The sequence below is a fragment of the Camelus dromedarius genome, chromosome 16 (assembly GCF_036321535.1).
Source record: "Camelus dromedarius isolate mCamDro1 chromosome 16, mCamDro1.pat, whole genome shotgun sequence".
NCBI lineage: Eukaryota > Metazoa > Chordata > Mammalia > Artiodactyla > Camelidae > Camelus > Camelus dromedarius.
Window position 1 is genome coordinate 12,782,355 of NC_087451.1, and position 25,548 is coordinate 12,807,902.

Sequence of the window (25,548 nt, forward strand, 5' to 3'; positions counted from 1 at the left end):
CTATTATTTGTTTTGTTAGGATTGTTCGTAATACTCCAGGTATTCTTCATCACATCGTTACAATATCTTGTTACTTTGTCATTATTTGTAATGTTACAGATCTTAATTCGCTAGTTATTTTTCATCACATCATTACTTCTTGTTACTTTGTCATAATTTGTAATATTGCTGTAGCTCTTAATACTCTGATTATGTTTCATCACATTGGTACAATACTTCTTATTACTCTATCATTATTTATAATGTTGTTGGGATTATTAAAACCTTGGTCATAAATTGTCATATTATTCCAGCAATTCTTGTCGCTGTTTTTATTTATGTCACTATTGCTTTTGAGATTTTGGCTAATATTTATTTTAATAATTCACTATAGTATCAATAATAAATTACATGATAGTATTCTGTCAATACTATTAATGTTAGTATCTCCCTTAATAGTATTTTCCATTGTTCATATTTTTCTACAGTTTTATCATTTTTTACATTACTATTTCTTATTCTATTAATATTGATTTTAATACAATGGTTTTTGTCACATCGTTCCGTCACTTTGTCCATGGTCCTTTCAAATTTGTAATTACGATTTTCACTTGGTTCTGAGAGTGACTGTTCTTTTATTGTTTTAAAGTCCGAGTGCTGTAATACTTATGCCGCTGAGCCCTGCTTCTTTGGTAACTGCTCACATTTTGATAATTCTAGACCACAGATCACTACTTATATACAATGCTCCTTGCTTTAATTTGGACGAACCTGTTGCATCAAAGGTTCTGAAGTCCAGTGCTCTGATCACACACATATCTACATCGATATTCGCCAAGTACCCAGGCCCTCTTCCTTGGCCTTTCTTATTCTGCAAACACTAATTTCAAGGCCACAGCTCCACTTGTCACGGCCTAATTTTGTTCCTTTGGCGCTGGCGCTGTCGTTCTATGCTCTTGGGTCCTTCGACCCAATTCGTCCGGTTACTCGGAGGAGAGGAGGGCTCCTGCCCTGACCGCTGGGAGTCGGGCCGCTGCAGCAGCCCGATCAAAAACACTTCGCGCCGCCCTCTTCCCGCCTTGATCATCCCCGAGGTTCTTACCCTGGCCCCGTTACTCGCTCCCTTCCCAGCTCATCCTCCTCGACCCTGCAGCCAAACCCTGGTTTCGGAATGACCCCTGTCCCGCACGTCCGGCTCACCCTCACTCCCTCCAGGACCCACACTCACCCTAACTGCGCTGCCGCATGCGTTGGCGCCTGCGGCCCGAGGTCCGCTGCAGGCTCGGGTCCGAGGAGCACGGGACAGCCGGGACTCCGACTCGGGGCCGCTGGGTCAGGGTCCCGCTGCCCGCCGCGCCCTCGGGGACGGTCACATCCCAGTTCTGGAGCGGGCCCTTGATCTCCGAGGCCGCACTTTGGGGCCTCAGCTCCCTCCTCCTCCCTCCCTCCCTCCGGGGCCGCCCCCCCTCCCCGCGCTGACGTCGCCGCTGTCAATCAGTCCGCGCCCGCCGCCCCCCGGGGAGGGGGGCGCGAGGGTCCCCTGACTGCGCGGCCCCGGAACCCTAGCCCGGAGCCCGCTGCCCGCTCCCCCAGCGCGCGGCCCGGTGCCCTCCGCGCGGCCCTCGGGCCCCGCCGGCCGGCCTGGGGTGGGAGCCCCGAATGGTTTAGATTAGAGGGGCGGGAAGCGAGGGCGAGCGTCCTGGCCGGGCCGCGCGGCTCCCATCCGAGGCTCGACAACTAGGACGGCCGGACGGCCGGCCGGGAGCGGCGGCGTGACCCGCACCCTGGGGCGCCGGCGGGGCCCGGGCCACATCCAGACGGCCGTCCTCCGCCGAGACGCAGGCCGCGGGGCCCGCCCGCCCGCACACTGCCCGGTCCGAGCCCGCTCCCCGCCGGTGCCCGCGGTTTATTCGAGAGCCAGCTCGGCGGCCGCAGGCGCACACGCGCCCCGCCGCCCCGCAGGGCGGCTCCCGACCATGCCCGCCACACATTCTCACACCTCCGCGCGCCGGCCCGCGCTCGCTCGTGCTGTCGGGCTCCGGGCCCAGTCGCGACGGCCGGGCCCGGCCTTGTCTGAGACCGGCCCCGCTGCTCACCGGCCCGCGCCGGTCCGGGGCGCGGCGGGCAGCGGGAGCTGGAGGCGGCCGCGGGGGTCACGGGAGAGGGCAGGCCCTGCGCTCGGGCGGGGAGGAGGCCCGGCGGCCCGGCCTGGAGCGGCGGCGGCGGCGGCAGCGGCGGCGGTGGGGAGGTGCGGCGCCAGCCTGAATTCGGGCCCAGGCCCAGGCTCCAAGGTGCCAGGGCTTGGCAGAGCCTCTTGGGGAAACTGCGGCCGAGGGCCAGGACTCTGCCAGCAGCTCCCCGAGATCCCGGAGGGCTGAAGAGGAAGCCCAATGCCTGCTCCAGTCTAGGAAGCCCAGACGGCTTTGCACCGAGCCAGCCGGCCTCTGTGCCTCAGAAAGTGAGTCCCCCTCAACCGCCTAGACTTCCCTGCCCGACTCTGACTTTAGACTCTCTCTGTCTCACTTCCCTCTATTTCTCTATGTCGGTGTGGACCTCTCCACAAGACCCCGCAGCTGCACAGGCAGACAGACCCATGTGGACCTCAGCCCATGTCCAAGCCTCACAGCCTGTAACATGCCCAGAACACTGGGACAAGGACAGGCCTACCCACCTGTCTGCAAAGGCCCCAGAATCCTCTGTCAATAGGATTCCCAGATTAGCTCCTCAGATCTCAGCATTGGCTTTATCCTTCCCTCCACTGGTGTCCCAGCCTCGCTGATTAGCCTCTGTTCCTTTCCAGATTCTGACCTTAAAATCAGATTGACGGGAACGGGACAGGGAAAATCCTTCCCTGGATGGCTCTGTCCCTTTTGTAATGCTAGGAAATGGAAAGCCAGCATCAATTCCTTTCCCACCCCCTTGCACACAAAGGGGGAAGCAGAACACGAACTCAGAAAAGCCAGCAGCTGCTGTCAGGAGCCTGTAACCCTGCTCCACAATACGCCCACTGCTCAAGAACCCCCATCTCCTCCAGCAGTACCAGATACTGCTACCCCATCTTCCCTTCATGACTTGTCTCATGGAGTCCCAACCCAGGAAGGGAAAGTAAGGTGTAAGAGGTGTGGAGAAGCTTAATCCTCCCCCAATCCTGCCTCCTCCCGGAGTGGAGAAAGGGAAGGCCCTGGTGTTTCAAGAGATGCCTGGGGAGTCATGTTTCCTGTGTTAGGGAGAACTGGATGACATGCCTCAGCTTCTGCACCCAGGCCCCCTCCCATGCCCTCTCCAACAGCCTGTAGGGAAACCCCTTGCCAGTAAATAGTGTACAGATTAACCGACCAACTACTTTGTGGAATGGTGGACAGGGAGGGCAGTGAATCACCAGGTACCATGGGAGAAGACTAGCGTTAGGCCAGACTCTGGAAAGAGTTTGCTGATGGTCATTGGAGGAAGTTCATAATGAGACCATCTGATGTAGCTCTTTAAAGAACCTAGAGTGGAAACTGCCTATAAGGCTTTCTGGAGACTCATGGGAGATAATCTAAATCAACATCGACTAGTTGATGATGATGTGGAGAAATGAGACATTGAAGGGACGGGCAAGGTTTTGGTGATGAAAAGGAAAGGGTAAACTAGCCAGCAATCGAGTGAGAGAAAAAGGGAGATTATGTACACAAAGTCTTCATTACCAGCACGGAATACATTATTTCATTGATTTTAAGATACACATTTTTCACATTTTGGCATCTCTGAAACTAGGATGCATCTTAAAATCAATGGTATGTTATAGTTTAATTAGCAGTGTTTTTTTTTTCTTCTTAGTGGTACATAAAATATTAGAATAGCTTACAATTGATGGAGTATAGTAATTGCTGATAAATGGCCTGTGGAGAAAAGAATGAGACTAATTTTTCCCCCAAGACTGATTTGAGACGTTCAAAGTACAAAAATGCTCTTCAACTAAGTGAACTAACCAACCATCTATTACACCAACTTGAGTTGCTTTAGGGGAAAGGCCTCAGGTTTGGTGTCAGACTGGCCTTGGTTTGGAAAGCTGGCTCTGAGTCCTGGCTCACCATTTAGCAGCTGTGTGACCTTGAGCAAGTCCCTTAACACCTACATAAAATGGGGATAATCACACCAGCCTACCAGCTATTTGTGAAGTTTGGCTAGGTCAATGCACGTAAATGCCTAGCATGTGGTAGATAGATAATAAAGGCTAGTTCCCAAGTATTTTTAAATCTTATTTTACCCCACCTCTTTCCTGAAAAGGCTTGAGGTGGTTTATAACCAAAATAGTCTAATAAAAATACAAGTAGAAAGACAAAGTATGATCAAGGGAAAAGGAGAAAATATGCGCCATCACTAAGTGTTGATACAGTTGCTATAATTGAGAGAAAAATCTGGCTTACCAGCAACAGGGCAAAAATTGGTCGTTCTCCATTTCAGAAATGTGGAAATAATATTTCCTTGGTGAAGGAGAGGAGTCGGGTGGGACTTTATCCTGGTCTTAATTTTTAAAGTAGTTTCTCATGTAAATGTTTATTCTTGTATCTGTACAGTGTCTTATTATTTACAAGCTGATTTCATAGCTTCTATCTCATTTGATGCTGTATTAACTCCATTTATGGATTCATTCATCCAAAAACAAAATTATCAGGTACTTACTATGTGCCAGACACCTAAACAAGAGGAAAGGCCAACTTACCATTCTATCAGTTAGCTAACTAATTAGCTAACCAGTTACTAACTGCACATTCACTAACAAATGACCTACAAACTTACTAATTAATCACCAATGTAATCAACCCGAAAGGGAGCAGGGGCTACAGGATAAACTGGGGAACCCTAGTCAGTAGCGTAAGGTGGCTTGTCCAGAACCAGGGGTGGGTTTGGTTGAAGATGATTACTTGAGTTGACATCATACTGTAGTGAAAAGCAATTATAATTTTTTTTTTAATCCTCGGGTTTTGGAACATTTAATAAATACCAATGTCAAGCCCCACCCCAGATCAACTGAGTCAGAATCTCTGAGAATGGAGCCAAGGTTGAGAACCACTGCTCTGTGCCAACTGTGGAAACCCTGCCCCTGCGCTGCTGGCCTCCCTTGTACTCGGAATGGTCATGTGATCCAATGTTGACCAATAAGACCTAAGCTAAAGACGAGAGGGGAGAGAGGATGTGGAGAATATTTTGCTTTCTTGATAAAGAAGAAGACAGAGTCTTCTTTTCCCCTGTGGATGAGATCCTTGGAGTTCTCATTCTAGAGACCTTGAGGCAAGAAGGATGAAGGCCAATATGCAAATGATATCAGAACAGAAAGAAAGAGCCTGGGTTCCTGATGGCATCACTGAGCAAGTAAACCTGCTCTTGTAATGTGAGAAAACATAAACCCAATTTCTTTACATCATTGTTAGTTTGAGTCTCTGTTACTTACAGTCAAGTATACTCCTGAGACATATGTGAAGGTCCCAACTCAGTGCTGAGTGAGTCCTTGGGTATTCCATAAGGAAAGATACATATCTTAGTGTCTGTAGGTGTTCTTGTGCGTGTGCACATACCTTCTCATTCAAATCCAGGAAACAAAACCCCTCCACACTCCCTCCCTAGCCATGTTATTCTCTGTGTGCTATGCGTGCCATGATCTAAGGCCTGGGATCCTTATTAAGTCCCCAAAAGAAAAAGGATGGGTGAGGCAGCAGGGAATTTACCTGTTCCCCTGTGGCCTTATTATTACCCAGTAGCCCCAAAACTTGGTTCCAGATTCCCTGGCCCACATCCCATTGGGATTGTCAGACTCAGGACAGTTGGGGTGGGGATGAAAGCTTGAGCTGATTCTGTAAATCAGAGGACTGGACAAGAAGGGCGGGTAGCAGGGGGCAGCTGCTGCCATAGGTGCTTCCCTTTTACCACAGGCGCAGGTCTGCTCACCTGTCCTCTCACCCTGGCCTCCCTGGCCTTCTCCCACAAAGAGAAGAAGGAAGCTTCCAGTTAGACAGAACTGAGGACTGGGCTGTCCTGATCCTGGACCTGGGTGAAGTAGGCTGAGCCCCCTCAGGGCCGAGGGCAGGGGCCGTGATTCACGAATAGCACAGGTTGATCCCTCCTATAACTGTAACTTGAGGAACTACAGAGACAAGGAATGAATAATCAGACCTGGGTTTTGAATAGTCAGGGGTAGCAATCCAGAACTTCCGTGCCAGAGTCTTTATCAGTAGTAGGTGGACTCTTTGCAGAAGATCAGACTTTCTTCCCCATTACACTATGTGCTCCGGCACTGCCACTCCCTTCCATTTCCCCCAGGAAGACTTCTCTGAAACGCACATTTATTTTACAGTCTGAGGAGGGCATATCTGCTTGGGTTGTGGTAGGTTAAAAAAATTCCTAAGTCAGAAAAATTATTTAATTTCCCCACCCCTCCATCCCTTTCTTTCCTCCTCTTTCTTCCTTCCATTCTTTCTAAGCATTGATTGTCCCAAACTGGCTTTTATTTTGAGTCCTCAAGGATTTTTTCTGAGCAAGGAGCTGAAACAAATTAGAAATCAAGAATGAGAGAGTATGGGGACTGTCAGAAAGCCCTTGGAATTTGAAGTTAAAAACATCTGAATGCAAGTCCTCAACAGGCTGTTTACAGAGGGACCTAGAGCATGACCTGCTTTAAGCCTCTGTTTCCTCATCTGTAAAGTGACTTTAATAATAACAGCCACCTCAGAGGGTAGCAGAAAGGATGAAGTGATATCACACAGATAAAAGTGCTCTAAGGGCTTACACAACAGCTTACATTTATTGAGGACCCACAGTGTGCCTGGAAGGATTCTAAGAGCCTCACGTGCATTCTCTCATTTCAACCTTACCACCCTATCAGGTGGGAACTGTCATAATCCCCATTTCACAGACGAAGAAATGGGTTGATTTGCCCAAGGTCATACAACCAGGAAATGAAGTCAGGATTTGAACCCAATTAGTCTGGATCTTTGGTGCCCATGCTTTAAAATATACTGCTCTACAGTCACTTAACCTAAGCTGGTTTCATTTGTTAAACAGGATAACAGTACATTCCCTTTACAGTTGTTATAAGAGTGTAAAATACTGCCTGACATATAGCAACACTGTTATTATTGTAAATAGGACTTGCCCAAGGTCTAACAGTAAGGAGAGAGGTCATTGGACCCACAAGACTTCAGAGCTCAGAGGGGAGGGTATAGCTTGGTGGCAGAGTGCGTGCTTACCATGCACGTGGTCCTGGGTTCAATCCCCAGTACCTCTGTTAACATAAGTAAATAAATTAATCTAATTACCTCCCCACCCCCTCCAAAAAAAGACTCCAGAGCTCAAGATCTTAACTATTCTTATTGTTCATTTTCTAAAAAATAAAATACCCACCAAGAGAGCAAAATGTAATCATCTCTCTCTTTACCCCCCCCCCCCAAAGAGACATAATAAATCCTTCATGGCATTGTCCCAAGAACATCATGCTCTGCGTTCTGCTGATCCCTACCAGGCTGGCCACTGGCAGGACCCGTGGGATAGGGCTGCTCGTCCACCAAGATACACTGGCGGTGGGATGGAGGGTACTGTATCCACAGACAAGCTTTTCATGTGCAAAGATGGTGCCGATGGCCCTTCCTAGCTGGTACCACTGTGTTGACCAAAATAGGCTTTATTAACTCAGGCACAAATGGGGATACAAGATAAATGTGCTTTCATCTAGAATAAAATCCTCTGTTTGGATTGGAGGCCTTGTTCCTTGCCTCCAAGATTCATAAGCTCCTTCTGTCTATGTAATATTTGGTAAGTGCTTCCTAACATCTAGCTTCCACCCCTCTTGCTGCAGTTGGTCCTTTCTCTGTCTGTAAGGAATGAGAGGCACGTTAGGGCTGTTAACTGGTCAGACCTCCATAGTAAGAGTTTCCGTTCCCTTATTCAGCCCCCGAAGCTGGGTTGATGGTGCTGTCCAAGGAGCCTTGAGCTCAGGAGTGATGGCAACACTGGCACTGAGCAGGGCACAGACCCTGGCCTGTGCATTCCTGGGAGGTAGTGCCCCAGTCTGTGGCTCCTCCAGAATTCAACAGGCCCTAGAAGGGGAGGGCAGGAAAGAGGCCTGAGGCCCGACCCCCACATCCTTGCATTTTCTGAAGTTTCTCTTTGAACACGTTCCTTTATTTATTGGGCCTCATTTAACCTCAGCCATGTCCTCCTGGGATCATTTATTTGGTAACTGTCACTCAGCCTGCTCTGGCATTAACCTCATAATCCTATTGATTTCCTCCAAGCTAGTTGGGGGTTTTCTCAACTTCTTCCTGGGCCGGTAGGGGCTGATTCCAGTTCTGGTCATTACCGAGGAAGAGGCCCCAGACGGGTAATGGCCTGCCTGGAGGACCATCTGGGGGTTCCTTGAACCCACCTTGGCCGTTCCCAGAACGCGAGACACAGATTGGTGAAGCCTTGGTTGCTCAAGTGTGAGGTAAGGCAGCCAAGCGCCCACCACCACCACCACCACCACCAGGAGCTCCGTGAGTGGCTACTGAGGCTGTCTTTCGGTTCAAAGGACCTGTGCTTCACCAATCACAGCTTTCCTTGGCCCGGAACCCCGCCCCCCTCCTCCATCTTGGATTCAGGACGGGTAAGGGGCCCAATCACCGCAGGGGAAGCGGTGGAGGGTGGGATGGAGCCTGCAGTTCGCGCCCACGTGGCCGCGGGCCTGCGCCTTCCCGCCACCTGCGGCTGGAGCCTGGCCCCTGTCGAGCTGCAGCTGCGGCTCCCAGACACCACCCCTGCCCGTCGCCAGGGGATTAGTGTCCGTCTGTCTTTTGGGACAGCCTCAGTGGGGGTTGTCCTGGCCCCGACCGGGGCCTCCCCTTCGCCCTTCCCCAGGACCACCTCTCTCAGAGTCCAGCTTGGGCAAGGTGGATTGTGTTGGGGGGTCCAAGAGCCTGGGGTGCTGATCTCTCCCAGAGCTGAGGTGTGGGGTGACGAGAGTCCCCCTCCCCGCCAAGCCTGAGCCACATGTGCTGGGAAGTTCATTTCCCCTTGTTTTGCAGAACGGGCTCAGGGATTGACCCCAGGAGTGACCCCAGTGTCAGGAGGCATTAATGATCTCCATACGGGCAATAAACAGGCAGACCGGCTGGCTTGGAGTGGAGGTGCCCTGGAATGGGGCTGCCTTATTAGCCTCACATTCGCTCAAGGGTAGAGGCTTAATTAGGGAGGGCTCCCTCATCCGTCTCCCCTCCCCCAAACATCCTTGACCCCATGGGAACACGGTTGGAGACACTGGAGACCTCCGGCTAGTTCCTCTGCTCCTTGTAGGCCTCCTCAAGATGCAGCCCCATTCAGGTGTCAGCTCAGCCATTTGTCCATCTCTAGCAGGACTTCTAGCTTGGTCCTGACAAAGTCTCTCTTCTTTTTAAAAGCCTCCAGAAGCCAAACCCACAGATTCTGAGTCACCTCACTCTTTTGGTCTACAAGAACTCAGGAACAAGAAGACCTTCCTCTTCTTTAAGTCAAATCTCTCCAAGCCCTATTTCCCCAAAGAGCAAAGGGATTAAGTAGGTGGTTCCCAGCCTTTATGGGGGGGAGGAGCGGCAGTCTTTAGCAACTACCTAGACTATTAAAAACACAGTCTAGTTTATCACGTCTCTCTCCAAATTCATTTCCACAGGTTGGTTACTTGTTCTAGGTGTGTGACCTAACCTCCCATCTAGCAGGAGAGACAGACTTGTACACAAATACAGTCATAAAACAGGCTCAGGGCTATAATCTATTTCCATATTGAGGGTGATGAGAGTATAAATGAGGGAGTCACCAACTCATCCTTTCTTGTTCCATAAGGTTCCATCTGAGTCTGTCTTTGAAAGATGAACATGTATGGGATCCTGAGAGGCAGAGGAAGTGAAAAGGGAATCTCACGAGACGGGAAGAACATGGATGAAGGCACAGAGGGCACGTCTGAGAAGCAGCGGGGATGCAACAGAGGAAGATGAAGCTTTGTGGAAGGGCCTCGTAAATCCCGTTACTAACTTTATCTAGGCAGCCATTGCAGGACATTGAGCTCCATAGAGACAGCACCAGGGTGAGTGAGGGCCTGACGGGCACTGGGCAACTCAGGCTCCCTGAAGAAAAATAATTAAACAAGGGCAAAGGAGGTCCTAAGAAGCTGAGAGACAGACTGTCATCATATGCATTCTTTGTGCAAACTTGTCGGGAGGAGCATGAGAAGAAGCACCCAGATGCTTCAGTCAGCATCTTAAGAGTTTTCTCCAGACATGCTCGGAGAGATGGAAGACCATGTCTGATAAGGAGGGAGGAAAATTTGAAGACATGGCAAAGGCAGACAAGACCCATCGAGAAAGAGACATGAAACCCTGTATCTCTCCTAAAGGGCGAGCAAATAAGAAGTTCAAGGATCCCATTGTATCTTTTTCTTATTTTGTTCTGAGTATCACCCAGAAATCAAAGGAGAAGAAGATCTGAGCCTATCCATCAATGATGTTGCAAAGAGACTGGGAGCGATGTGGGCTAACACTGCAGCAGATGACGAGCAGCCTGATGAGCAGCAGGCAGAAAGGAAAATATGTAAAGGGTATTGCTGTCTGCTGAGCTAAAGGAAAGCTGATGTAGCAAAAAAGAGAGTCATCAAGGCTGAAAAAAGTGAGAAAAAGAAGGAAGATGAGGAGGATGAAAAGGGGGAGGAGGAGAAAGATGGAGAAGATGATGAATAAGATGGTTCCATGGAAGTTCTTTTCTTGGCTATAAAACATTTAAGCCCCCCCCCCCCCGGACACAGTTCACTCCTTTTTTTTTTTAAGGTTTTGTTTTGTTTTTAGGGAAAGGTAATGAGGTTTATGTATTTATTTTAATAGAGGTACTGGAGATTGAACCCAGGACCTCCTGCATGCTAAGCATGCACTCTACCACTGAGCTATACCCCTCCCCCCACAGTTCACTCCTTTTAAAGAAAAATTGAAATGTAAGGCTGTGTAAGATTGTTTTTTAAACTGTATAATGTTCTTTTTTTGTACAGTTACACTGCTGAGTGTGTCTTTAGCTAGCCCTGTCCCGGTGATGTCTTCAGTGGCTGCAAACCTCGTGGGATACAGTGTGGGGCTTGTAAGTTGGCATGGAAATATAAAGTAGGTTCTTGTTGGTGTACAACACAAATTCGTTTTTATGGGGATGGTAGTTTTGTCCTCTCCAGTTGTCTCTGATGCAGCTTATATGAAATAATTGTTGTTCTGTTACCTGAATACCATGCTGTAATTGCAAAAAAAAAAAAAGTTGCAGCTAATTTGTTGACAATCCAAATGCTTGCAAGTAAATATAATTTTAAAAAATGCGTATTGTGATGTTAAAGTAAATAAATAAATAAGTAAAAATGTGTGCTGTTGCCCTTTTTATAAGCCTGAAACTTTTCCTACTGAAAGGAAGCTCGGCTTCTGTTTCGCCCATCTTGGATCGCAGGAATTACTACTGTGGTTATCTTTTCAGTATAGTCAGCTGATAAAAAGCTTTTGTCTACACACCCTGCATATGATGAGGGTAATAAAAATTGAACTGAGTCAAAAACAAAACAACCCCCCCCCAAGAAAAATAGAAACAAAAACAACAACAAAAAACTTTTAAGGGCAATGGGAAGCCATGAAGTGTTTATAGCAGGGGACAAGGCTGGACTGATCAGATTTGTGTTTTAGAAGATGATTCCTGGCAGGATGGGAAGACTTTCGGGAGGACTGGTAGCAAGGAGGCCAGCTATGAAAGCAGGGGAATTATTAGAAGGATATTTAGGAGAAGTGGAGTAGAAAAGGCAGGAGTTTAGGATGTCCCTGGGCAGGAATATGATGTAAATATTTGTGATTTTGCATCACCACCCCCGCCCCGAGTCCACTCCCCTTTTTCAGGCTCAGAACCCCAGTTTCGTTTTAGGGGAAAGAATCGTTCATATTGGGTAGAGTTTGGTGGGACTGTCAGTGAAGGAGCTCTGCCCACCCCCAGCCAAGACTACATTAGATGCTCCCCTCCTAGGATTCTAACCCAAGCATAACGACAGAAAAAATGGAGGCACAGGAGTTGAATCATCCTCTTTGGGCCTCAACTTCCTAACCCGTACAGTTCATTTAAGATCCAACACACCCTACATGGCAGGTGACATTCTTACTCTACATTTTTCAGTCTTCACGCCCCGAAGGAGCTGTTCACCTGTACCCCCCGTTCAGCTGCCCAGAGCTGCTCTGGCCCCCACCATTTCTGAGCCTGGATTTTCAGCCTTCCCTTCAAGTTGGTGAGTTGCTTCATCGTTCCAGGAAGTCCCCTCTCTGCCTAAGCCGAGAGTGTCAAGGAGGAGAATGTACATGATTGTGGCAGGGGGGTGGGGGGTGCGGAGGTCACTGGGGGCGTTAGAGCAGATTGAGCGCAGGGGAGAGAAGAGTCTCCCTCCCTCCCTCCCAGCCTGGTGGCTGCTGTGAACTGGGAGGGGCTGCCAAATGACAGACGCCCTAATTTCCTGGGGCATCTGGTCCGAGTAATAGTGCTTGCCTCCTCTATCATCCTTCTCTGTCATGGACATTGACCAAAGTTTGCCAGCAAGTCCCTACACACCCCTGGAGCCATGGCCCACTCCTAGGTCCTGTCCTGGGGAGCTCTGTCTGAGACGCACCTGGAAGCCCGGGGCCCAGCGGAGAGGCTGAAGACAGCCCTGCCGTGGTCCTGGATCCCTGCCGTGGACTCCCCACCTCAGCCCACCCTCCCACCCCGCCGTCCAGACTCATCCAACTCCTTGTCGGACATTAAAGCCCTCCAGGATTAACACCAAGCCCCCTTCCACCCCAGTCCCACTTCTCAGAAAGCAGGCTCCCTTGAACACAGCTCTCTCACGACGGCCTGCAGGCCCATTTCTGTACCTGTGTACGCACAACACCTGTGATTTCCTGCCTACACGCACACGTCACAGTTTCCGAAGCATCTTCACACAGCTGAGCTCACAACAGCCCCAAGGAGTAGGGAAGGACGCAGGTGCCCATTTTACACATAAGGAAACTGAGGCTTGGGGAAGTGAAGGGACTTTCCCAAGGTCACACAGCTAGGAAGTGGCCTCTGCAGGCTTCTGGGGTCTGATGGCTTCTAGAAGCCAGGCCCCAGAATCGTGAAGCTTAATGCAGTTGTCACCTCCTTGCCAGCACAGGGCAGCCTGTTGACTCCATGCAATTTGGCCCAGAGGTATTTGGTGGGGGGAAGCGTCACGGGTGCAGTGGTTGAGAGCTTGGCCTCTGGGGTCCATGTGGCTTGGGTATTGCCCTGGGCAACTCAGCCTCTCTGGGCCTCAGTTTCCTCATCTGTAAAATGAGCAAAATAATACCCATTTACATCATCAGGTGATTAAATACTGGGGAAGCATTTAGAACGCTGAGTAGCAAATAGATTTACTTGAAAGAAAATCAGTGAACCCAGCAATTTAAGCAAGATTGCAATTGGTTGAAAAGAACTAGACCCAGTCACTCATTGTCCGTGGTGCTGCTGCTGCTTTAGAGTGAAATATCCGCCTTCCCATCCAGCAGGCTGCAAAGGAAACGAGAGATGACCACAGTCAACATTTTGCTGTATTCCCTTGCTTCTTTTTCTCTTTACATACATCTTTAAGATTCATTACATTTTAATAAAACAGACCTGGAAAACAAAAGCTAGTCATCAGCTTTTCAGATGAAGTTCATTTAGATGAACCACTGAGCACCTTTTGTGCATATGTAAGTACTGGTGTCCAGTTTTTACCGTTTTTCAGGGTTTTTTCTTCCTAATATTTACTCAATTACTTGTGCTCTTGACTACTTGTAAGAGCAAAGAGTTGGAACAACAGAAATGTTACTTAATTGGGTTATGGCCACTTACCAAATTGTATGTATGGTGTGATCCACGTTATGCAAAAACTTAGTGATAGCTCTGCGGGGACCCACGGCAAGGTGTGACCGACCGGCAGTTGTCTCAGGGAGGGTAGGAGTATGGGGGATCCTTGTTCTTCTGTGGCTGGTGTTTTTCTTTGGCTCGTCCGTAAATTTTTCTATAATGAGTATGCATTGCTGTTTTATTAAGAGAAATAGAAATAAGATCAATAATAAACAATAACTAACCTTAAACACTTACCATATGCCAGTGTATTAAATGCTTGGTAGAAATTCTCTTACTGACTACAACAACATAATGTAGACACTTTAAAAATTTTTCTTTCTTTGTTTCTTTCTTTCTTTCTTTCTTTCTTTCTTTCTTTCTTTTCTTTCTGTCTTTCTGTCTTTTCTTTCTTTCTGTCTTTCTTTCTTTCTGTCTTTCTTTGTCTTTCTTTCTGTCTTTCTTTCTGATTTTCTTTTTTTAATTTACTTTGTAAAATAAAATTTTTATTTCAGAATAGATTTACAGAAAAGTTGCAAAGATGGTGCATAGACTCCCCACATGGCTCACACCCAGTTTCCTCTACTGTTAACATCTTATGTCACGTTAATATAGTGTATTTGTCGCAACTAATGGACCAATATTGATGCAATACTGTTCACTAAATAAAGCCCATCCGTGCTTTATTCGGATTTCCTTAGTTTTCACTGAATGTCCTTTTTCTGTTCCAGGGGCTCATCCAGGATATCGCATTACACTTAGGCATTCTGTCTCCTCAGGCTCCTCTTGGCTGTGACAGGTTCTCCAACTTTCCTTGTTTTTAATGACCTTGTCGGCTTTACAGAGTGCAGGTCGGGTGTGTGTAGACTGCCCCCTTGACTTGGGTTTGTCTCGTGTTTTGCTCACAGTTAGACTGGGGTTATGGGTTTGGAGGAGGAAGGCCTCAGAGGTGAAGTGCCCTTCATCAAGTCCTAGCAAATGTACGTGTTATCAAGGTGACTTGTCACTCATGGTACTGACCTTGATCACTTGACTGAGGTCGGATCTGCCAGGTTACTAACAGAAAGTTCTCTGCCCCACTGCCCAACATTGCGGCTGTCGGGAAGACGTCCCTGCGCACAGCCCACACTTCAGGAGTGGGGAGTTCTGCTCCCCTCCCCGAGGGAGGAGTATTTACATTAATTATCTGAAATTCTTCACAGTAGATTTATATCTTCTCCTCAATGTATTTATTTTTCAATCACTTATTTACAGCAGTATAGCCTTGTGGATAGTCATTTTATACTTTGAGGCTATAATCCAGTACTAGGTCATTTATTTTGTCACTCAAGTTCTTGCCCCGGGAGCTCTTACAGCTGGCTGCTGTGTCTCTTTGACACCCATCGTTATTATCCACCTTTCACAGGTGAAGACAAATAAAACTGAGAGATGATGAATCACAGCCCAAGTGTCACACTGCTGGTAAATAGGGGTCTTGTTCTAACTTCTGGGCAGCAAGTATGACCACTAGACACCATTGTCTCCTCCAAACACACACACACACACACGCACACACACACACACACACACACACACACGCTTTTAGGAATTTAGGAGTTTGTATGAATGTGGCCCTGCTTACAAAACTTTTCTAATGTCTTTCAGTCCATACTCCTTGGCCAGGGTCTCCTTTTCATGCCTCAGTGTGTGTGTAAACATCGTTTATTCCCACAAATCCTTGTTGTTGTATATTAATTTCGTTTCAATAAATAAATGTTTTCTTGTTGGACATTTCAGTTATTCCATATTTTTTGCTAATACGCATAACAGAGAGAAGAAATAATTAGCTACAAAAGAATTGGAAATTAAAAAGTAGATTTAAAACACCTTGAAGAGATGGACAGAAGAGCTTAAAGACATCTAAAGGTTGCAAAACCACTTCACAAGCACCTAAAAATACGAATACTTTCAAAACAGCAGCTGTGGATATGTGTCCATCATTTCCAAGACCCTGCTGCTGATCAGCACAGAGATTCAGCGAGCAAGTCAGAAGCAGAGTCAGGCAGAGCTAGAAGCCACATGTCTCCCTCTAAACCCAGTGCTCCTCCCTGTTCCCCTGCTGCAGCTGCCTCTGCCCTGAGAGATCCCGCCCCGAGACCTTGCCTGTCTCTTGCTGTGTGTGGGGTGGCGCCTGGGCACCTCTTCAGAAAGTTGTCTCCTTGCTCTGCCAACAAAAGAGGAAGTGGCTGTGGGCTGAGGGGTCCCAACCCTCTCCCCTCTGACAGAAATGTGAAGGCCAGGACCAAAGTAGGTAGGAGGGAAAACCAAATGCCAAGGCTGACACCCTGGGGTCCACACGTGCAGCACCAGAGATCCTAGACCAAGGTCCCTCAACTCCGGCACTATCGACATTTGGGGCCAAATAACCCTTTGTGGTGAGGGCTGCCCTGTGATTGTGGGATGTTTGGCAGCATCCGTGGCCTCTACCCACTGGATGCCTGTAGTCTCCCCACTCCAGGTTATGGAAACTAAAAACGTCTCCAAACATTGCCAAATGTCCCTTGGGGGCCAAAAATCACCTCCATTTAGGCCAACAGTGGCCTAAACAGACACCCACTGGTTTTTCGGAACAGTGTCTGCCTCAATTGCCTTCTTTCCCAGAAATATAATTTGTTCAATATGTAACCAACTGTGCCTTGATTTGTATACTTTTAAAGAACTTTTCACATCGATCAATTTATAAATTTTTTTTTTAATCAAGCACTATGTCCTGATTTGGGGTTTTAAAATATGGTCTCCGTGGTGTGTTCTCAAAGAGAGGACAGTCATCATCGTCTAGCTAAAACCTGAACTCTTGTCCTTGGCCCAAAGGACTGGCATCTTGGGGAAGAACCCAGCCAGCTTTGGGAAGGGGTCTAGCTGCCGACCCTGAGGTGCTGGGTGATCTCTGGCTGTGACACGGACCCTTTCTGAATGTTGTGTCCCCACCGCCACCACACAGCCTCCTGACTAGCAGGGCTTTGTCCCTGAAAGCAAGATGGTGGCCAGCAGAGCCGTGAGTGCTCACAGCCATGGTGACCACGAATCCGTATGGCCTGAGTAACCACAGGACAGAATTCCTCCCCCCTCAACCCGCTTACCCACCTTCATACCACATGCAGGGTGGGCGTTATGTTTCCTAGGTTAGCACTGAGTCCTCAGGCCAGAGGAGCAGAAACACTCTCTAATCAAAGAACCAGTATGTTTGGTCCACATTGCAGAACCTCTCAATAAAACCTTGGCCCTTCTGGAAGATGGGGGGGTTGGGGAGGGGGTCTGTCTTCTGTTTTTCCCAGGATGCACCGAAAGTTCAGGAGCTTCTGCAGGGGGAGGGAGTGAACTAGACAGGGAGAACTTCCGGCAGACAGACAAGGCTCTGGAAATGGACGGAGAGAAGGAGTTGGTGGACTCTCGTCGGCCAGAGGCAGGATGGACGGGTGACCTTTCACACTCCCGTCTAATTCAGAGTCCTCTGGTTCGGCTTTTGTGTGGCATTCCCACCATCTCTGCCTGAAACGGAGATCTGGTCAAGCGCTTTCTCTAAACCTAAGCTGATCTGGAGATTTACCTGCGGCGCTTGTTAAAAGTGAAGATTGCTGGGCCCTTTCAGCAATTCTGACTCAGTAGGTCAGGGTCGGAGCCCAGATGTTTTTAGTGCTTGTAACAAGCACCTCGGGTGAGTTGAGCAACACTGAGGAGGCAGATTCGTATTCTTTGCCCTTGGTATGTTCTTTCCATCTAGCTCATCTCCCTTGGAGAACTTGACAAGCTCTGTTACAGCCCCGGGCCTCCTGAGGGTGAAACTTGCTTTATCCATCTGCAGGGTCAACCAGATGCCTGCACTGATTGATGCTCAATACCTTTTTGTGGACTAAGTAACTTCTCCAATAGTCCTCTTCACATGCCAGCTGTATATCCCATTTTTGTTGGAGTAGAGGATGCTGTATTTAGGATTCTAAGCCTTACAGAATTTTCTTTTTAATCAACTTTATTGAGATACAGTTTACATACAATAAACTGTACCCATTTAAAGTATCAATTGGATGAGTTCTGCCAAGTGTATGTTACATCGGTATAACCACAACCACAAGATACAGAATATGTCCATCTTCCCCTGGAGTCCCCTCCTGTCTCTTGCAGTCACTCACCCCCTCTGCCCCGGCTCCAGGCAAATTCAGCTCTTCGTCCTGCCACTCTAGATTACCCTGAGTTCTCTATAATTACATGTGAGCAGAATCATACAGTGTGTATTCTTTTGTGTCTGGCTTCTTTCATCCAGCATCGTGATTTTGAGATTCATTCACATCGTGGGTAAATCGGTCCTTTTTATTGCTGACTAGTATTCCATTATATGGATATCACCACAATTTGTTTATTCAGTCACCTGTTGATGGGCTTTTAGATTGTTTCCAGATTTGGCTAATGTAAATAAAGTCTCTATAAAAATCCATGGAAACGTCTCTGTGTGGACATATTGCTTTCATTTCTCATGGAATTTTCTAGGACTGGGGTAGAGGTAGCCAGGAGTAGGGACATCAGAAAAAGCCCTCCCTCATCTAGTCAGTCCATAAACATTTATTAGGACGGTAATGTGCCAAGCCTGCACTCCAAGCTAAGAAAGCCAGGACAAAGAGGGCTCTCATGACCTTTCAGTGTGGTCAGTGTCATGGCAGGAGGGCCCTCTGCGGAAGGAGCCAGCCCAGCCAAGGAGGCCAAGAAGGCCTCAAAAAATCCTCAGACCACATTCCACCGAAAAGGCTTCATTTGGAATGCAGGTGTGTGAGGGAAAGTTTTTAATGGCTCAGAGGGAAAGACTTTTTAACCAAATTATCATATTTTTTTCCACTTAACACCAAGGTAAATTTCCCTAAGAGTTGGGAGTTTCCACTGGGAGGAGAGAGAAATGTGGACAGACCCTTCCAGGGAAAGGGAGCCAGAAAGAAAAGTATATTAGTACATCACAAACTCAGGAGCTTAAAGGAAAGACGTTGATTCTCTCGTGGTTCTGCAGACCCGAGTTTGGAATCTTGGTGTTGGTGGAGCCACATTCCCTCTCAAGGGAGAATCCTTTGGTCTTCCCTTCTGGTGGCTCCAGGAACTACCGTGAGTTTGAAAAACTCTGGCCCAGACACTAGTAATAAAAATATTATTGAGTTTCCTGTGTGCCAAGATCTGTCCTAAACACTAGACATAAATTACCCCATTGAATCCTCTTGGCAGTTCTAAGGCGGGGAAGATCATTAGCTGCAATTTGACGAAGGAGGAAACCACACGTGGTACCAGGCGCTTCCTTACCACGTCCGTGGTTGAATAGCCTATAAATGAGCAGTCCAGCCTCAAAGCCACTGCATCTTTGCACCTGCAGCACGTGTTGGGAAGTGTATTTCAGTGCAGGCTCTGCCCCTAAGGTTTGTCTTGAATATATTTCTCCTTTCAGGGCTTAGGGGAGTTGGGGTGGGCGGGTAAGGAGTGGGAGGGACCTCTCAGAGACCTTGGGAAGGGGGCAGCTGGGGAAGAGGGCAGAGGTGGTGGGTGAGTCTGCTGCTGGCTAGCTCTGCTGCGAGTCCTTTTAACCCTTGAGCCTGGGGGCCACCACTGAGGCAGAAGGATCAGGCAGAAACCAACACAGAATCTCGGGAATAGAAGTCGAGGCAACATGTCAGTTTTGAAACATGCATCTCAAGAATAGGGCAGGAGGCCCAGCATCCAAGGAGCGGCCAGAATGAGGGTGCTCAGGGTGAGGCTGGCCTGCAGCTGGGGGCTGCCTTGGAAGTCCCACCCATCTGGGGAAGAGGTTTGCCCTACCTGGGAGCTGGGCTGGGCCAGGCACCCACCTTCTTGGCCTGGTATCTTGGAATGGACTGTGGAAAGTGAAATTCTGACAGCACCACAAATGACCAGCTAAGAGGCAAAGGGGAGGCAGTGGACAGAGCGGTCCTCTCCCAGTTCGGCCAGTCCTCCTTCCTCCCACTTGAAGGATTTATTCTCTTCTCCCCAGTTTTCCTTAGTTAATCAATCTGCTCTCTTTGGGTAATCAGTTTTGAAACCTACCCATTACCCAGACCAGCCCAAGAAAATCTGAGTGAGTGACTAGCCAACCCCAGCTCCAGTGTGGGGTCGAGCTGTTTAGAAAAGCAGTCAGCACAGATTCACTAAGAGGCGTATTAATGTAAGAGCCGATCTTTATTGATCACTTAGGTGCTAGGTAGCTAAGTGTTTTTGTGCATTACCTTTTTAACCCACAGTTACCCTGTGAGGTAAGATTATTAGCTCTATTTCATAGAAACTGGGGCTCAAACAGGTTAAGGTCTATCTGACTCCAAAGGTTTTGCTCTTTTTTTTTTTTTTTGATCAGTGCAGAGGTGATCAGGTTTGCTTAAAAAAAAAATTTTTTTTTTAATGGCGGTACTGGGGATTGAACCCAGGATCTTATGCATTCTAAGCACATGCTCTACCACTGAGCTATATCCTGCTTCCCCACAAAGCATTGCTCTTATCCCCATACATCAGTGGTTCTCAAAATGTGGTCCCTGGACCAGTGACCTCAGCATTACCTGGGAACTTACCAGAAATGCAAGTGCTGTGGCCCCACCCAGAATCTGAACCTCTCTGGGCAGAGCCCTGTGCTCACCCTCCAGGTGATTCTCACATACTCTCAGGTTTGGAAACCACTGCCCTGCATTATCCTATCTCCTCAAAGATACAGGCAGGCCAAAGTAATCTCATTTTCTTTTATAATAGGATGTTCAGACTGGCAAGTGGAGGAAATAGCCTCTCTTTGGAGAGAGGGAAAAGCCTTTGATCTGGTTTTCTCATGAAACTTTGAGGACACTGTGGGGAAATGTGGAGAAGACCAGGGAGGAAAGAGGCAGCATCGGGCATCACAAGGTGTCATATTCCCAGAGGCACAAGTACAACTGATGGCAGCTGGACAGTCATACCCCAAGAGTGTTAGTTAACAGGTCAGTACACATCTGGCAGAAGGTCTCTACTGAGGAGCCATAGGATTCTGCCCAGTTTGAATTTTTAATCAATGATACGGAAGATTGCATAGCGTCAGCTCACTAGGTATCACGAAGCTGGGGCAGATGGCAAATATACTGGGTAACAGACTGAGGACCAAACATGATTTTGCACTTGGGTAGTTAACAGCCTACACAACTGTACATGGCGATGACGTACTGGATTTTATATTTATGTCTCTTTCTGGTTGGCACACTGGCTGAATTTCAGCCCCTGTTTAGTCCCTCAAAGTGTGCCACTTAACTCCATCCAGAAGAAGAGAAGCCTTTTTAAAGTTCATGTTGAAGGTATTTTATGAGTTTACAGCAGAGCTGGCCCATCACTTTTTTCTACTGGGGTAAAAAATATGTACAACATAAAATTTGCCATTTTAATAACTTTAAAATGTTACATTTTGGTACTATATGTAACATAAGATTTACCATTTTAATCATTTTTAAGCGTACAGTTCAGTGGCATTAAATATGTTCACATTGTTGTGGACCCATCAGCAATATCCATTTCCAAAATATTTTCATCACTTTAAACAGAAACTCTGTCCCCTTTGGGCAATAACTCCTCAATCTCCCCTCCCTCCAGGTGCTGGTAACCACTAACTGACTTTGTCTGTATAAATTTGCCTATGTTAAATATTCCATGTAAGTGGAATCACACAATATTTGTCCTTCGTGTCTAGCTTATTTCACTCAGTATAGTGCCTTCAAGTTTTATCCATGCTGTAGCAAGTGTCAAAACTTCATTCCTTTTATGGCTGTATCATATTCTATTTATGTATATAAATATTGGAGATATTTCAGGTTTGGTTTCAGACCACCACAATAAAGCAAACATCACAATAAAGCAAGTCACATGAATTTTTTGGTTTCCCAGTGCATAGAAAAGTTACGTTCACACTATACTGTGGTCTATTCAATGTGTAATAGCCTTATGGCTGAAAAAACAATGCCCATAACTTAATTAAAAATAGTTTATTGCCCCAAAATGCTAACCATTCTCAGAGCCTGCAGAGAGTCATCATCTTTGTGTAATAGTAACATCAAAAACCACTGATCACAGATCACCATAACAAATATAATAATAATGAAGAAGTTTGAAATATTGCGAGAATTACCAAACTGTGACACAGAGACATGAAGTGAGCAAATGCTGATGGAAAGATGGTGCTGAGAGACTTGCTTGATGCAGGGTTGCCACCAACCCTAGGTTTGTAAGAAACACACCTCCAAAGTACAGAAAAGTGAAACACAATACAACAAAATACGTCTGTACCACACTTGATCCACTCATCTCTTGATGGGCACATGGGTTGTACCTACCTTTCAACTATTGTGAATAATGCTGCAAAAAACATTGGTCTGCAAGTGTCTATTTGAGTCCCTGTTTTCAGTTCTTAAGGGTATATACCTAGGAGCGGATTTGCTCCATCATATTCTGTGTTAAGCTTCTTGAGGAACTGTCAAACTGTTTTCCATAGTGACTGTACCATGTCAGATTCCCAACAAGAGTTCCAATTTCTCCACGTCCTTGCCAACACTTGTTTTTTATTTTAATTAAAAAAAATTCTATTAAAAAAAAATTCTAGCCATCCTAGTGGTATGACGTGGTATCTAAATGTGGTCATGATTAGCCTTTCCTCAATGACTAGTAATGTTGAACATCTTTTTAATGTGCTTATTGACTATTTGTATATCTTCTTTGGAGAAATGTCTGCTCAAGATCCTTTGACCATTTTTTAATGGAGGTGTTCTGTCTCGTTGCTGTTGAGTTGTAGGGGTTCTGGATACTAACCCCTTATCAGATACAGGATTTGCAAATATTTTCCCATTCTGTTTGCTGCTTTTTCACTCTCCTGGTAGTGTCTTTCGATGCACAAAGTTATTTCATTTTGTGAAGTCCAATTTATTTATTTATTTTTGTCACTTGCGCTTTTGGTGTCATATTTAAGAAACCGCTGCCAATCCTAAAGTGATGAAGATTTTCCCCTGTGAGTTCTTCTAAGAGTTTTATAGTTTTAGCTCTAAAATTTAGGTCTTTGATTGATCTTTGAGTTTGTATATGATATAGGGTCTACCTTCATTCTTTTTCATGTGGGTATCCACTTTTTCCAGCACCACTTTTTGTAAAGACTGTCTTTTTCTCCCATTAAATGGTCTTGGCACCTCTGTGGAAAGTCAATTGACCATAAATGAAATGTGAGGGTTTATTTCTCAGCTCTCAGTCTGTTCCTTTAGTCTATATGTCTGTCCTAATGTCAACACCACACTGTTTTGATTACTATAAATTTGTACTATGTTTTGAAATTGGGAAGCATGAGCCCTCCAACTTTGTCCTTCTTTTTAAGATTGTTTTTGGCTATTTAGGTTTCCTTGATATTCTATACAAATTTTACGATAGGTTTTTCCATTTCTGGAAAAAAAAACACCAAAATACTGTTGACCTGTCACTTTTGATTAAAAAAAATCAGTGTCACCTGTCCATGGTGGAGAGGAAATCTGCATGGAATTAATTTGAGCCAATACTGCTCTATGGTCACCAAAGAGCAAGTGATGTTGAGCTCTGTTTAAACCAGTGCAGGAGGAGGGAGGACCCTGTCTCCTGGTCTCTACCCATTGAGGCTCACATTTGTCAAGAGGGCTCTTGAGATCACAGATACCGTCTCCAGGGAAAGGATAATGTATTAGTGAATAAACCTCAGTTGAGAAAATTTGGGAGACGACTGCGTGGAGCTAGAGGAAGGGGGTACACGGTAACTTTCAAATCCTTGGATGGCCCCACCCTCTACCCAATCTTTCTCTCTCCTCTTCCACTTATAAAACAAAAGTTTCCCCTACAGATGAGTGAAGACAAATAAATGATTAGGAGTCAGCCCAAATTGCCCTGTTTCTAACCATTGGGGAAGTTTTCATCCTTCCATCAGATCAAATCTATAAAAAGCTGCTTGTCTTGGGAGATGGTAAGTTCCCTGCCATGGACATTGTCCAAACAGGGGCCAGATGTTGCATTACTGGTTCAGCACGGCAACAGGAGTCAATGACCCCAGAGACTCTTCCAGCCATGGCAGAACTTGTAAAACATCTTGTCTGAGACCATGGCCCCTGCCCACCACTCCTCGCTCCTCCCAGGGCATCCTCTCTGTGACAGCTGCTGCAAGGAGTGCTGGGAATGACATGGCCGTCAACAGGGATCTACTTCTTCAAGTGATGTCTCAATATCACTTTAAAAGGAGGTAGGGTGATGTTCTTGGATAAGCAGACGGGCATAGGTTTAATCCCAGCTGGGTCTCTAGCTAAATGGCCCTGGTAAGTTACCTAATCTCTCCAAGCCTCAGTTTCCTACTCTGTACAATGGGGAAATACACCAACTAGAGCTGACCACAGGGAATCTGTCTGCCCCCTCCCAGTTCTGGGGGCACCAACCCCCACAGCTGTGTCCCATCCTCTTGCTGCAGGTGTAGGCACGTGACCTGGCCTGGGCGTCTTTCCTGCTATGTGGGGAGAACGTGCCTGAGAGCTGAGAATATACAGAGAGGGAGTCAGATTAAGAGCTGGAGCTAATGACAGACATCCCAGGCCAATCTGACTCCCTGGATCCAGCTATGCCTAATGTCCACTCCTGCTTTTATCATTTATGTGAGCAATAAATTCCACTTTTGACTTAAGCTAATCTGAGTTGGGTTTCTACCAGTAGGAACCCAGAGAGCCCTGACCAGCACATCTTTCTGCAGGGCAGCTGTGTGGATTAAAAGAAATATTGCCAAGTACCTGGCACTTAGGCAGGCATTTTGTGAGAGACCAACAAGCCTGGTTTGCTGCATAAACATAATGGACAGCAGTGGCGGACGGGAACCGCTGGTTTGTACGGTGTATGAGACAAGTGAGTATGTGATCCCAGCTGTGCCAATCAGCATTTTTCTGGGTTGTCCTGAGGGTTGCAGTGGGGCAATTTTCTCTCCTCTTTGAGCCACGAAGCTGGATTCCTGTAACCACAGCTGCTTGCAGCCCAGCTCCCTGTCCCATGACTGAGGCCCATCTGCGGTGGGAGAGAGTGTCACCCACCCACAGAGAGAAGAAACGAGAGAGAAGCTTGAGAGAGAGGGTGGGGACACGTGCGCCTGGCCGCCAGCGTTCTGAAGGCCACTGTCCCCTCCCCTGCACTCCTAGGTATCACAGGAGCCAAGGAATGGCTCTCTTCCTTCAGCTTGAGCTGGATTTCCATCCCTCGCCAACAAAGAATTCTTGCCTAACGTGCCCAGAGGCCGACTGAGGTGAGGCCATAGAAGACCCACTGGGTCAGCTCTGCAGCAGGACAGGCTGTCCCTGGCTCCTGGCGTGGGGAAGGCCAACATCCTTTCCCGTCAAGCAGCTCTCAGATCTGGTGTCCCCCTGGAGGGGGACAGGTTGGGCCAATGCAGGGCACTGAGTCACAGTTGAATGCCCTCTCCAACTGCCAACTATCAAATCCTTTGACTAAGGAGGGTATAGCTCAGGGGGAGAGTGCGTGCTTAACACATATGAGGTCCTGGGTTCAATCCCCAGTACTTCCATTTGAAGTAAATAAATAAATAACCTAATTAATGCCCCCCCAGCCTAAAAAAAAAAAGAAAGAAAGAAGTCAGGCAGAAACAGACTCACAGACATAGAGAACAAACCTATGGTTACC

General features: G+C 47.2%; 1 non-coding gene and 1 pseudogene across 1 annotated transcript; one reads left to right on the plus strand and one right to left on the minus strand.

The window, feature by feature from the left end:
* The first annotated feature begins 10,102 nt into the window (after positions 1–10,102).
* LOC105097894 (putative high mobility group protein B1-like 1) lies at positions 10,103–10,740 on the plus strand (annotated as a pseudogene).
* Positions 10,741–20,266: 9,526 nt separating this feature from the next.
* Positions 20,267–20,340, minus strand: TRNAS-AGA (transfer RNA serine (anticodon AGA)). Its single transcript has one exon. It is a non-coding gene; the product is annotated as a tRNA-Ser (tRNA).
* Between the last annotated feature and the right edge of the window lie 5,208 nt (positions 20,341–25,548).